The following is a 13620-nucleotide window of genomic DNA, read 5'->3' on the forward strand; positions in this document are numbered from 1 at the left end:
GCCCCGAGCGGCCAAAACCTCTCCCGTCGACCTCCGAGGCGATGGTTTTGGGCCTCGGAATTTGCCGTGACCGCTACATAGTCAGTCTCGTGGGGCTCGGAGAGAGCTTTCCGGAATGGGGCCGCAATAGCGATTCCGAGTTCGTTCGAGAAAGTCCTGATGGTTTCGGCGCGCGCTTGCCGTGTCCGGTACGCGGTCGGCCTCGTGGGTATCGGATGGATCCGACAATGACGATTCCGAGATCGTTCGAGAGGTTTCGGGGCTCCGGTCGTCGATGCGCCGTCCGCGACGTGCACAAAGGCGAGGGACGACGCACACAAAACGAGTGCGATCATACCAGCACCGGATCCCATCAGAACTCCGAAGTTAAGCGTGCTTGGGCGAGAGTAGTACTAGGATGGGTGACCACCTGGGAAGTCCTCGTGTTGCACTCCTTTTTGCGCCCCGAGCGGCCAAAAGACTTACTTAAACTCTCTTTTAAGCTTTTCAATTTTTCCAGCATTATGGCCAACAATAAATATGTCATTAACATATATATAGCAGGAGAATAATGAAATCATCATCTAAAAATTTCTTCATAAAACATACAATGACCAGACATGGTTCTAGGATGGGTGACCCCATGGGAAGTCCTCGTGTTGCACTCCTTTTTGCTCCCCGAGCCGCCAAAACCTCTCCCGTCGACCTCCGAGGCGATGGTTTTGGGCCTCGGAATTTGCCGTGACCACTACGCAGTCAGTCTCGTGGGGCTCGGAGAGAGCTTTCCGGAATGGGGCCGCAATAGCGATTCCGAGTTCGTTCGAGAAAGTCCCGATGGTTTCGGCGCGCGCTTGCCGTGTCCGGTACACGGTCGGCCTCGTGGGCATCGGAGGGATCCGACAATGGCGATTCCGAGATCGTTCGAGAGGTTTCGGGGCTCCGGTCGTCGATGCGCCGTCCGCGACGTGCACAAAGGCGAGGGACGACGCACACAAAACGAGTGCGATCATACCAGCACCGGATCCCATCAGAACTCCGAAGTTAAGCGTGCTTGGGCGAGAGTAGTACTAGGATGGGTGACCAAGTGGGAAGTCCTCGTGTTGCACTCCTTTTTGCGCCCCGAGCGGCCAAAAGACTTACTTAAACTCTCTTTTAAGCTTTTCAATTTTTCCAGCATTATGGCCAACAATAAATATGTCATTAACATATATATAGCAGGAGAATAATGAAATCATCATCTAAAAATTTCTTCATAAAACATACAATGACAAGACATTGTTCTAGGATGGGTGACCCCCTGGGAAGTCCTCGTGTTGCACTCTTTTTTGCGCCCCGAGCGGCCAAAAGACTTACTTAAAACTCTCTTTAAAGCTTTTCAATTTTTCGAGCATTATGGCCAACAATAAATATGTCATTAACATATATATAGCAGGAGAATAATGAAATCATCATCTAAAAATTTCTTCATAAAACATACAATGACCAGACATGGTTCTAGGATGGGTGACCCCCTGGGAAGTCCTCGTGTTGCACTCCTTTTTGCGCCCCGAACGGCCAAAACCTCTCCCGTCGACCTCCGAGGCGATGGTTTTGGGCCTCGGAATTTGCCGTGACTGCTACGCAGTCAGTCTCGTGGGGCTCGGAGAGAGCTTTCCGGAATGGGGCCGCAATAGCGATTCCGAGTTCGTTCGAGAAAGTCCCGATGGTTTCGGCGCGCGCTTGCCGTGTCCGGTACGCGGTCGGCCTCGTGGGCATCGGAGGGATCCGACAATGGCGATTCCGAGATCGTTCGAGAGGTTTCGGGGCTCCGGTCGTCGATGCGCCGTCCGCGACGTGCACAAAGGCGAGGGACGACGCACACAAAATGAGTGCGATCATACCAGCACCGGATCCCATCAGAACTCCGAAGTTAAGCGTGCTTGGGCGAGAGTAGTACTAGGATGGGTGACCCCCTGGGAAGTCCTCGTGTTGCACTCCTTTTTGCGCCCCGAGCGGCCAAAAGACTTGCTTAAAACTCTCTTTTAAGCTTTTCAATTTTTCCAGCATTATGGCCAACAATAAATATGTCATTAACATATATATAGCAGGAGAATAATGAAGTCATCATCTAAAAATTTCTTCATAAAACATACAATGACCAGACATGGTTCTAGGATGGGTGACCCCCTGGGAAGTCCTCGTGTTGCACTCTTGTTTGCGCCCCGAGCGGCCAAAACCTCTCCCGTCGACCTCCGAGGCGATGGTTTTGGGCCTCGGAATTTGCCGTGACCGCTACATAGTCAGTCTCGTGGGGCTCGGAGAGAGCTTTCCGGAATGGGGCCGCAATAGCGATTCCGAGTTCGTTCGAGAAAGTCCTGATGGTTTCGGGGCGCGCTTGCCGTGTCCGGTACGCGGTCGGCCTCGTGGGCATCGGATGGATCCGACAATGACGATTCCGAGATCGTTCGAGAGGTTTCGGGGCTCCGGTCGTCGATGCGCCGTCCGCGACGTGCACAAAGGCGAGGGACGACGCACACAAAACGAGTGCGATCATACCAGCACCGGATCCCATCAGAACTCCGAAGTTAAGCGTGCTTGGGCGAGAGTAGTACTAGGATGGGTGACCACCTGGGAAGTCCTCGTGTTGCACTCCTTTTTGCGCCCCGAGCGGCCAAAAGACTTACTTAAACTCTCTTTTAAGCTTTTCAATTTTTCCAGCATTATGGCCAACAATAAATATGTCATTAACATATATATAGCAGGAGAATAATGAAATCATCATCTAAAAATTTCTTCATAAAACATACAATGACCAGACATGGTTCTAGGATGGGTGACCCCATGGGAAGTCCTCGCGTTGCACTCCTTTTTGCTCCCCGAGCCGCCAAAACCTCTCCCGTCGACCTCCGAGGCGATGGTTTTGGGCCTCGGAATTTGCCGTGACCACTACGCAGTCAGTCTCGTGGGGCTCGGAGAGAGCTTTCCGGAATGGGGCCGCAATAGCGATTCCGAGTTCGTTCGAGAAAGTCCCGATGGTTTCGGCGCGCGCTTGCCGTGTCCGGTACACGGTCGGCCTCGTGGGCATCGGAGGGATCCGACAATGGCGATTCCGAGATCGTTCGAGAGGATTCGGGGCTCCGGTCGTCGATGCGCCGTCCGCGACGTGCACAAAGGCGAGGGACGACGCACACAAAACGAGTGCGATCATACCAGCACCGGATCCCATCAGAACTCCGAAGTTAAGCGTGCTTGGGCGAGAGTAGTACTAGGATGGGTGACCCCCTGGGAAGTCCTCGTGTTGCACTCCTTTTTGCGCCCCGAGCGGCCAAAAGACTTGCTTAAAACTCTCTTTTAAGCTTTTCAATTTTTCCAGCATTATGGCCAACAAAAAATATGTCATTAACATATATATAGCAGGAGAATAATGAAGTCATCATCTAAAAATTTCTTCATAAAACATACAATGACCAGACAAGGTTCTAGGATGGGTGACCCCCTGGGAAGTCCTCGTGTTGCACTCTTGTTTGCGCCCCGAGCGGCCAAAACCTCCCCCGTCGACCTCCGAGGCGATGGTTTTGGGCCTCGGAATTTGCCGTGACCGCTACATAGTCAGTCTCGTGGGGCTCGGAGAGAGCTTTCCGGAATGGGGCCGCAATAGCGATTCCGAGTTCGTTCGAGAAAGTCCCGATGGTTTCGGCGCGCGCTTGCCGTGTCCGGTAAGCGGTCAGCCTCGTGGGCATCAGAGGGATCCGACAATGGCGATTCCGAGATCGTTCGAGAGGTTTCGGGGCTCCGGTCGTCGATGCGCCGTCCGCGACGTGCACAAAGGCGAGGGACGACGCACACAAAACGAGTGCGATCATACCAGCACCGGATCCCATCAGAACTCCGAAGTTAAGCGTGCTTGGGCGAGAGTAGAACTAGGATGGGTGACCCCCTGGGAAGTCCTCGTGTTGCACTCCTTTTTGCGCCCCGAGCGGCCAAAAGACTTACTTGAAACTCTCTTTTAAGCTTTTCAATTTTTCCAGCATTATGGCCAACAATAAATATGTCATTAACATATATTTAGCAGGAGAAAAATGAAATCATCATCTAAAAATTTCTTCATAAAACATACAATGACCAGACATGGTTCTAGGATGGGTGACCCCGTGGGAAGTCCTCGTGTTGCACTCCTTTTTGCGCCCCGAGCGGCCAAAACCTCTCCCGTCGACCTCCGAGGCGATGGTTTTGGGCATCGGAATTTGCCATGACCGCTACGCAGTCAGTCTCGTGGGGCTCGGAGAGAGCTTTCCGGAATGGGGCCGCAATAGCGATTCCGAGTTCGTTCGAGAAAGTCCCGATGGTTTCGGCACGCGCTTGCCGTGTCCGGTACGCGGTCGGCCTCGTGGGCATCGGAGGGATCCGACAATGGCGATTCCGAGATCGTTCGAGAGGTTTCGGGGCTCCGGTCGTCGATGCGCCGTCCGCGACGTGCACAAAGGCGAGGGACGACGCACACAAAACGGGTGCGATCATACCAGCACCGGATCCCATCAGAACTCCGAAGTTAAGCGTGCTTGGGCGAGAGTAGAACTAGGATGGGTGACCCCCTGGGAAGTCCTCGTGTTGCACTCCTTTTTGCGCCCCGAGCGGCCAAAAGACTTACTTGAAACTCTCTTTTAAGCTTTTCAATTTTCCAGCATTATGGCCAACAATAAATATGTCATTAACATATATATAGCAGGAGAATAATGAAATCATCATCTAAAAATTTCTTCATAAAACATACAATGACCAGACATGGTTCTAGGATGGGTGACCCCCTGGGAAGTCCTCGTGTTGCACTCCTTTTTGCGCCCTGAGCGGCCAAAACCTCTCCCGTCGACCTCCGAGGCGATGGTTTTGGGCCTCGGAATTTGCCGTGACCGCTACGCTGTCAGTCTCGTGGGGCTCGGAGAGAGCTTTCCGGAATGGGGCCGCAATAGCAATTCCGAGTTCGTTCGAGAAAGTCCCGATGGTTTCGGCGCGCGCTTGCCGTGTCCGGTACGCGGTCGGCCTCGTGGGCATCGGAGGGATCCGACAATGGCGATTCCGAGATCGTTCGAGAGGTTTCGGGGCTCCGGTCGTCGATGCGCCGTCCGCGACGTGCACAAAGGCGAGGGACGACGCACACAAAACGAGTGCGATCATACCAGCACCGGATCCCATCAGAACTCCGAAGTTAAGCGTGCTTGGGCGAGAGTAGTACTAGGATGGGTGACCCCCTGGGAAGTCCTCGTGTTGCACTCCTTTTTGCGCCCCGAGCGGCCAAAAGACTTACTTAAAACTCTCTTTAAAGCTTTTCAATTTTTCGAGCATTATGGCCAACAATAAATATGTCATTAACATATATATAGCAGGAGAATAATGAAATCATCATCTAAAAATTTCTTCATAAAACATACAATGACCAGACATGGTTCTAGGATGGGTGACCCCCTGGGAAGTCCTCGTGTTGCACTCCTTTTTGCGCCCCGAGCGGCCAAAACCTCTCCCGTCGACCTCCGAGGCGATGGTTTTGGGCCTCGGAATTTGCCGTGACCGCTAAGCAGTCAGTCTCGTGGGGCTCGGAGAGAGCTTTCCGGAATGGGGCCGCAATAGCGATTCCGAGTTCGTTCGAGAAAGTCCCGATGGTTTCGGCGCGCGCTTGCCGTGTCCGGTACGCGGTAGACCTCGTGGGCATCGGATGGATCCGACAATGACGATTCCGAGATCATTCGAGAGGTTTCGGGGCTCCGGTCGTCGATGCGCCGTCCGCGACGTGCACAAAGGCGAGGGACGACGCACACAAAACGAGTGCGATCATACCAGCACCGGATCCCATCAGAACTCCTAAGTTAAGCGTGCTTGGGCGAGAGTAGTACTAGGATGGGTGACCCACTGGGAAGTCCTCGTGTTGCACTCCTTTTTGCGCCCCGAGCGGCCAAAAGACTTACTTAAAACTCTCTTTTAAGCTTTTCAATTTTTCCAGCATTATGGCCAACAATAAATATGTCATTAACATATATATAGCAGGAGAATAATGAAATCATCATCTAAAAATTTCTTCATAAAACATACAATGACCAGACATGGTTCTAGGATGGGTGACCCCCTGGGAAGTCCTCGTGTTGCACTCCTTTTTGCGCCCCGAGCCGCCAAAACCTCTCCCGTCGACCTCCGAGGCGATGGTTTTGGGCCTCGGAATTTGCCGTGACCGCTACGCAGTCAGTCTCGTGGGGCTCGGAGAGAGCTTTCCGGAATGGGGCCGCAATAGCGATTCCGAGTTCGTTCGAGAAAGTCCCGATGGTTTCGGCGCGCGCTTGCCGTGTCCGGTACGCGGTCGGCCTCGTGGGCATCGGAGGGATCCGACAATGGCGATTCCGAGATCGTTCGAGAGGTTTCGGGGCTCCGGTCGTCGATGCGCCGTCCGCGACGTGCACAAAGGCGAGGGACGACGCACACAAAACGAGTGCGATCATACCAGCACCGGATCCCATCAGAACTCCGAAGTTAAGCGTGCTTGGGCGAGAGTAGTACTAGGATGGGTGACCCCCTAGGAAGTCCTCATGTTGCACTCCTTTTTGCGCCCCGAGCGGCCAAAAGACTTACTTAAAACTCTCTTTAAAGCTTTTCAATTTTTCGAGCATTATGGCCAACAATAAATATGTCATTAACATATATATAGCAGGAGAATAATGAAATCATCATCTAAAAATTTCTTCATAAAACATACAATGACCAGACATGGTTCTAGGATGGGTGACCCCGTGGGAAGTCCTCGTGTTGCACTCCTTTTTGCGCCCCGAGCGGCCAAAACCTCTCCCATCGACCTCCGAGGCGATGGTTTTGGGCCTCGGAATTTGCCATGACCGCTACGCAGTCAGTCTCGTGGGGCTCGGAGAGAGCTTTCCGGAATGGGGCCGCAATAGCGATTCCGAGTTCGTTCGAGAAAGTCCCGATGGTTTCGGCACGCGCTTGCCGTGTCCGGTACGCGGTCGGCCTCGTGGGCATCGGAGGGATCCGACAATGGCGATTCCGAGATCGTTCGAGAGGTTTCGGGGCTCCGGTCGTCGATGCGCCGTCCGCGACGTGCACAAAGGCGAGGGACGACGCACACAAAACGAGTGCGATCATACCAGCACCGGATCCCATCAGAACTCCGAAGTTAAGCGTGCTTGGGCGAGAGTAGAACTAGGATGGGTGACCCCCTGGGAAGTCCTCGTGTTGCACTCCTTTTTGCGCCCCGAGCGGCCAAAAGACTTACTTGAAACTCTCTTTTAAGCTTTTCAATTTTTCCAGCATTATGGCCAACAATAAATATGTCATTAACATATATATAGCAGGAGAATAATGAAATCATCATCTAAAAATTTCTTCATAAAACATACAATGACCAGACATGGTTCTAGGATGGGTGACCCCTTGGGAAGTCCTCGTGTTGCACTCCTTTTTGCGCCCTGAGCGGCCAAAACCTCTCCCGTCGACCTCCGAGGCGATGGTTTTGGGCCTCGGAATTTGCCGTGACCGCTACGCTGTCAGTCTCGTGGGGCTCGGAGAGAGCTTTCCGTAATGGGGCCGCAATAGCAATTCCGAGTTCGTTCGAGAAAGTCCCGATGGTTTCGGCGCGCGCTTGCCGTGTCCGGTACGCGGTCGGCCTCGTGGGCATCGGAGGGATCCGACAATGGCGATTCCGAGATCGTTCGAGAGGTTTCGGGGCTCCGGTCGTCGATGCGCCGTCCGCGACGTGCACAAAGGCGAGGGACGACGCACACAAAACGAGTGCGATCATACCAGCACCGGATCCCATCAGAACTCCGAAGTTAAGCGTGCTTGGGCGAGAGTAGTACTAGGATGGGTGACCCCCTGGGAAGTCCTCGTGTTGCACTCCTTTTTGCGCCCCGAGCGGCCAAAAGACTTACTTAAAACTCTCTTTAAAGCTTTTCAATTTTTCGAGCATTATGGCCAACAATAAATATGTCATTAACATATATATAGCAGGAGAAAAATGAAATCATCATCTAAAAATTTCTTCATAAAACATACAATGACCAGACATGGTTCTAGGATGGGTGACCCCGTGGGAAGTCCTCGTGTTGCACTCCTTTTTGCGCCCCGAGCGGCCAAAACCTCTCCCGTCGACCTCCGAGGCGATGGTTTTGGGCCTCGGAATTTGCCGTGACCGCTACGCTGTCAGTCTCGTGGGGCTCGGAGAGAGCTTTCCGGAATGGGGCCGCAATAGCAATTCCGAGTTCGTTCGAGAAAGTCCCGATGGTTTCGACGCGCGCTTGCCGTGTCCGGTACGCGGTCGGCCTCGTGGGCATCGGAGGGATCCGACAATGGCGATTCCGAGATCGTTCTAGAGGTTTCGGGGCTCCGGTCGTCGATGCGCCGTCCGCGACGTGCACAAAGGCGAGGGACGACGCACACAAAACGAGTGCGATCATACCAGCACCGGATCCCATCAGAACTCCGAAGTTAAGCGTGCTTGGGCGAGAGTAGTACTAGGATGGGTGACCCCCTGGGAAGTCCTCGTGTTGCACTCCTTTTTGCGCCCCGAGCGGCCAAAAGACTTACTTAAAACTCTCTTTAAAGCTTTTCAATTTTTCGAGCATTATGGCCAACAATAAATATGTCATTAACATATATATAGCAGGAGAATAATGAAATCATCATCTAAAAATTTCTTCATAAAACATACAATGACCAGACATGGTTCTAGGATGGGTGACCCCGTGGGAAGTCCTCGTGTTGCACTCCTTTTTGCGCCCCGAGCGGCCAAAACCTCTCCCGTCGACCTCCGAGGCGATGGTTTTGGGCCTCGGAATTTGCCATGACAGCTACGCAGTCAGTCTCGTGGGGCTCGGAGAGAGCTTTCCGGAATGGGGCCGCCATAGCGATTCCGAGTTCGTTCGAGAAAGTCCCGATGGTTTCGGCACGCGCTTGCCGTGTCCGGTACGCGGTCGGCCTCGTGGGCATCGGAGGGATCCGACAATGGCGATTCCAAGATCGTTCGAGAGGTTTCGGGGCTCCGGTCGTCGATGCGCCGTCCGCGACGTGCACAAAGGCGAGGGACGACGCACACAAAACGAGTGCGATCATACCAGCACCGGATCCCATCAGAACTCCGAAGTTAAGCGTGCTTGGGCGAGAGTAGAACTAGGATGGGTGACCCCCTGGGAAGTCCTCGTGTTGCACTCCTTTTTGCGCCCCGAGCGGCCAAAAGACTTACTTAAAACTCTCTTTAAAGCTTTTCAATTTTTCGAGCATTATGGCCAACAATAAATATGTCATTAACATATATATAGCAGGAGAATAATGAAATCATCATCTAAAAATTTCTTCATAAAACATACAATGACCAGACATGGTTCTAGGATGGGTGACCCCCTGGGAAGTCCTCGTGTTGCACTCCTTTTTGCGCCCCGAGCGGCCAAAACCTCTCCCGTCGACCTCCGAGGCGATGGTTTTGGGCCTCGGAATTTGCCGTGACCGCTAAGCAGTCAGTCTCGTGGGGCTCGGAGAGAGCTTTCCGGAATGGGGCCGCAATAGCGATTCCGAGTTCGTTCGAGAAAGTCCCGATGGTTTCGGCGCGCGCTTGCCGTGTCCGGTACGCGGTAGACCTCGTGGGCATCGGATGGATCCGACAATGACGATTCCGAGATCATTCGAGAGGTTTCGGGGCTCCGGTCGTCGATGCGCCGTCCGCGACGTGCACAAAGGCGAGGGACGACGCACACAAAACGAGTGCGATCATACCAGCACCGGATCCCATCAGAACTCCTAAGTTAAGCGTGCTTGGGCGAGAGCAGTACTAGGATGGGTGACCCCCTGGGAAGTCCTCGTGTTGCACTCCTTTTTGCGCCCCGAGCGGCCAAAAGACTTACTTAAAACTCTCTTTTAAGCTTTTCAATTTTTCCAGCATTATGGCTAACAATAAATATGTCATTAACATATATATAGCAGGAGAATAATGAAATCATCATCTAAAAATTTCTTCATAAAACATACAATGACCAGACATGGTTCTAGGATGGGTGACCCCCTGGGAAATCCTCGTGTTGCACTCCTTTTTGCGCCCCGAGCCGCCAAAACCTCTCCCGTCGACCTCCGAGGCGATGGTTTTGGGCCTCGGAATTTGCCGTGACCGCTACGCAGTCAGTCTCGTGGGGCTCGGAGAGAGCTTTCCGGAATGGGGCCGCAATAGCGATTCCGAGTTCGTTCGAGAAAGTCCCGATTGTTTCGGCGCGCGCTTGCCGTGTCCGGTACGCGGTCGGCCTCGTGGGCATCGGAGGGATCCGACAATGGCGATTCCGAGATCGTTCGAGAGGTTTCGGGGCTCCGGTCGTCGATGCGCCGTCCGCGACGTGCACAAAGGCGAGGGACGACGCACACAAAACGAGTGCGATCATACCAGCACCGGATCCCAGCAGAACTCCGAAGTTAAGCGTGCTTGGGCGAGAGTAGTACTAGGATGGGTGACCCCCTGGGAAGTCCTCGTGTTGCACTCCTTTTTGCGCCCCGAGCGGCCAAAAGACTTACTTAAAACTCTCTTTAAAGCTTTTCAATTTTTCGAGCATTATGGCCAACAATAAATATGTCATTAACATATATATAGCAGGAGAATAATGAAATCTTCATCTAAAAATTTCTTCATAAAACATACAATGACCAGACATGGTTCTAGGATGGGTGACCCCGTGGGAAGTCCTCGTGTTGCACTCCTTTTTGCGCCCCGAGCGGCCAAAACCTCTCCCGTCGAACTCCGAGGCGATGGTTTTGGGCCTCGGAATTTGCCATGACCGCTACGCAGTCAGTCTCGTGGGGCTCGGAGAGAGCTTTCCGGAATGGGGCCGCAATAGCGATTCCGAGTTCGTTCGAGAAAGTCCCGATGGTTTCGGCACGCGCTTGCCGTGTCCGGTACGCGGTCGGCCTCGTGGGCATCGGAGGGATCCGACAATGGCGATTCCGAGATCGTTCGAGAGGTTTCGGGGCTCCGGTCGTCGATGCGCCTTCCGCGACGTGCACAAAGGCGAGGGACGACGCACACAAAACGAGTGCGATCATACCAGCACCGGATCCCATCAGAACTCCGAAGTTAAGCGTGCTTAGGCGAGAGTAGTACTAGGATGGGTGACCCCCTGGGAAGTCCTCGTGTTGCACTCCTTTTTGCGCCCCGAGCGGCCAAAAGACTTACTTAAAACTCTCTTTAAAGCTTTTCAATTTTTCGAGCATTATGGCCAACAATAAATATGTCATTAACATATATATAGGAGGAGAATAATGAAATCATCATCTAAAAATTTCTTCATAAAACATACAATGACCAGACATGGTTCTAGGATGGGTGACCCCGTGGGAAGTCCTCGTGTTGCACTCCTTTTTGCGCCCCGAGCGGCCAAAACCTCTCCCGTCGAACTCCGAGGCGATGGTTTTGGGCCTCGGAATTTGCCATGACCGCTACGCAGTCAGTCTCGTGGGGCTCGGAGAGAGCTTTCCGGAATGGGGCCGCAATAGCGATTCCGAGTTCGTTCGAGAAAGTCCCGATGGTTTCGGCGCGCGCTTGCCATGTCCGGTACGCGGTCGGCCTCGTGGGCATCGGAGGGATCCGACAATGGCGATTCCGAGATCGTTCGAGAGGTTTCGGGGCTCCGGTCGTCGATGCGCCTTCCGCGACGTGCACAAAGGCGAGGGACGACGCACACAAAACGAGTGCGATCATACCAGCACCGGATCCCATCAGAACTCCGAAGTTAAGCGTGCTTGGGCGAGAGTAGTACTAGGATGGGTGACCCCCTGGGAAGTCCTCGTGTTGCACTCCTTTTTGCGCCCCGAGCGGCCAAAAGACTTACTTAAAACTCTCTTTAAAGCTTTTCAATTTTTCGAGCATTATGGCCAACAATAAATATGTCATTAACATATATATAGCAGGAGAATAATGAAATCATCATCTAAAAATTTCTTCATAAAACATACAATGACCAGACATGGTTCTAGGATGGGTGACCCCGTGGGAAGTCCTCGTGTTGCACTCCTTTTTGCGCCCCGAGCGGCCAAAACCTCTCCCGTCGACCTCCGAGGCGATGGTTTTGGGCCTCGGAATTTGCCGTGACCGCTACGCTGTCAGTCTCGTGGGGCTCGGAGAGAGCTTTCCGGAATGGGGCCGCAATAGCAATTCCGAGTTCGTTCGAGAAAGTCCCGATGGTTTCGACGCGCGCTTGCCGTGTCCGGTACGCGGTCGGCCTCGTGGGCATCGGAGGGATCCGACAATGGCGATTCCGAGATCGTTCGAGAGGTTTCGGGGCTCCGGTCGTCGATGCGCCGTCCGCGACGTGCACAAAGGCGAGGGACGACGCACACAAAACGAGTGCGATCATACCAGCACCGGATCCCATCAGAACTCCGAAGTTAAGCGTGCTTGGGCGAGAGTAGTACTAGGATGGGTGACCCCCTGGGAAGTCCTCGTGTTGCACTCCTTTTTGCGCCCCGAGCGGCCAAAAGACTTACTTGAAACTCTCTTTAAAGCTTTTCAATTTTTCGAGCATTATGGCCAACAATAAATATGTCATTAACATATATTTAGCAGGAGAATAATGAAATCATCATCTAAAAATTTCTTCATAAAACATACAATGACCAGACATGGTTCTAGGATGGGTGACCCCGTGGGAAGTCCTCGTGTTGCACTCCTTTTTGCGCCCCGAGCGGCCAAAACCTCTCCCGTCGACCTCCGAGGCGATGGTTTTGGGCCTCGGAATTTGCCATGACCGCTACGCAGTCAGTCTCGTGGGGCTCGGAGAGAGCTTTCCGGAATGGGGCCGCAATAGCGATTCCGAGTTCGTTCGAGAAAGTCCCGATGGTTTCGGCACGCGCTTGCCGTGTCCGGTACGCGGTCGGCCTCGTGGGCATCGGAGGGATCCGACAATGGCGATTCCGAGATCGTTCGAGAGGTTTCGGGGCTCCGGTCGTCGATGCGCCGTCCGCGACGTGCACAAAGGCGAGGGACGACGCACACAAAACGAGTGCGATCATACCAGCACCGGATCCCATCAGAACTCCGAAGTTAAGCGTGCTTGGGCGAGAGTAGAACTAGGATGGGTGACCCCCTGGGAAGTCCTCGTGTTGCACTCCTTTTTGCGCCCCGAGCGGCCAAAAGACTTACTTGAAACTCTCTTTTAAGCTTTTCAATTTTTCCAGCATTATGGCCAACAATAAATATGTCATTAACATATATATAGCAGGAGAATAATGAAATCATCATCTAAAAATTTCTTCATAAAACATACAATGACCAGACATGGTTCTAGGATGGGTGACCCCCTGGGAAGTCCTCGTGTTGCACTCCTTTTTGCGCCCCGAGCCGCCAAAACCTCTCCCGTCGACCTCCGAGGCGATGGTTTTGGGCCTCGGAATTTGCCGTGACCGCTACGCAGTCAGTCTCGTGGGGCTCGGAGAGAGCTTTCCGGAATGGGGCCGCAATAGCGATTCCGAGTTCGTTCGAGAAAGTCCCGATTGTTTCGGCGCGCGCTTGCCGTGTCCGGTACGCGGTCGGCCTCGTGGGCATCGGAGGGATCCGACAATGGCGATTCCGAGATCGTTCGAGAGGTTTCGGGGCTCCGATCGTCGATGCGCCGTCCGCGACGTGCACAAAGGCGAGGGACG

At 53.2% G+C, this 13620-nt stretch overlaps 20 pseudogenes; all 20 read left to right on the plus strand.

Moving 5' to 3' along the window:
* The first annotated feature begins 323 nt into the window (after positions 1–323).
* Positions 324–434, plus strand: LOC135591034 (5S ribosomal RNA; annotated as a pseudogene).
* A 543-nt stretch (positions 435–977) lies between these two features.
* LOC135591447 (5S ribosomal RNA) lies at positions 978–1088 on the plus strand (annotated as a pseudogene).
* A 757-nt stretch (positions 1089–1845) lies between these two features.
* Positions 1846–1956, plus strand: LOC135591280 (5S ribosomal RNA; annotated as a pseudogene).
* A 544-nt stretch (positions 1957–2500) lies between these two features.
* LOC135591036 (5S ribosomal RNA) lies at positions 2501–2611 on the plus strand (annotated as a pseudogene).
* Positions 2612–3154: 543 nt separating this feature from the next.
* Positions 3155–3265, plus strand: LOC135591282 (5S ribosomal RNA; annotated as a pseudogene).
* A 544-nt stretch (positions 3266–3809) lies between these two features.
* LOC135591673 (5S ribosomal RNA) lies at positions 3810–3920 on the plus strand (annotated as a pseudogene).
* Positions 3921–4464: 544 nt separating this feature from the next.
* Positions 4465–4575, plus strand: LOC135591693 (5S ribosomal RNA; annotated as a pseudogene).
* A 543-nt stretch (positions 4576–5118) lies between these two features.
* Positions 5119–5229, plus strand: LOC135591283 (5S ribosomal RNA; annotated as a pseudogene).
* Positions 5230–5773: 544 nt separating this feature from the next.
* LOC135591683 (5S ribosomal RNA) lies at positions 5774–5884 on the plus strand (annotated as a pseudogene).
* Positions 5885–6428: 544 nt separating this feature from the next.
* Positions 6429–6539, plus strand: LOC135591689 (5S ribosomal RNA; annotated as a pseudogene).
* Positions 6540–7083: 544 nt separating this feature from the next.
* On the plus strand, positions 7084–7194 carry LOC135591675 (5S ribosomal RNA; annotated as a pseudogene).
* Positions 7195–7738: 544 nt separating this feature from the next.
* LOC135591284 (5S ribosomal RNA) lies at positions 7739–7849 on the plus strand (annotated as a pseudogene).
* Positions 7850–8393: 544 nt separating this feature from the next.
* LOC135591285 (5S ribosomal RNA) lies at positions 8394–8504 on the plus strand (annotated as a pseudogene).
* Positions 8505–9048: 544 nt separating this feature from the next.
* Positions 9049–9159, plus strand: LOC135591676 (5S ribosomal RNA; annotated as a pseudogene).
* A 544-nt stretch (positions 9160–9703) lies between these two features.
* Positions 9704–9814, plus strand: LOC135591635 (5S ribosomal RNA; annotated as a pseudogene).
* A 544-nt stretch (positions 9815–10358) lies between these two features.
* On the plus strand, positions 10359–10469 carry LOC135591554 (5S ribosomal RNA; annotated as a pseudogene).
* Positions 10470–11013: 544 nt separating this feature from the next.
* Positions 11014–11124, plus strand: LOC135591549 (5S ribosomal RNA; annotated as a pseudogene).
* A 544-nt stretch (positions 11125–11668) lies between these two features.
* LOC135591286 (5S ribosomal RNA) lies at positions 11669–11779 on the plus strand (annotated as a pseudogene).
* Positions 11780–12323: 544 nt separating this feature from the next.
* LOC135591289 (5S ribosomal RNA) lies at positions 12324–12434 on the plus strand (annotated as a pseudogene).
* Positions 12435–12978: 544 nt separating this feature from the next.
* On the plus strand, positions 12979–13089 carry LOC135591677 (5S ribosomal RNA; annotated as a pseudogene).
* Positions 13090–13620: the final 531 nt, after the last annotated feature.

This window comes from Musa acuminata, chromosome BXJ1-8 (assembly GCF_036884655.1).
Source record: "Musa acuminata AAA Group cultivar baxijiao chromosome BXJ1-8, Cavendish_Baxijiao_AAA, whole genome shotgun sequence".
In the NCBI taxonomy this organism is placed as follows: Eukaryota; Viridiplantae; Streptophyta; class Magnoliopsida; order Zingiberales; family Musaceae; genus Musa; species Musa acuminata.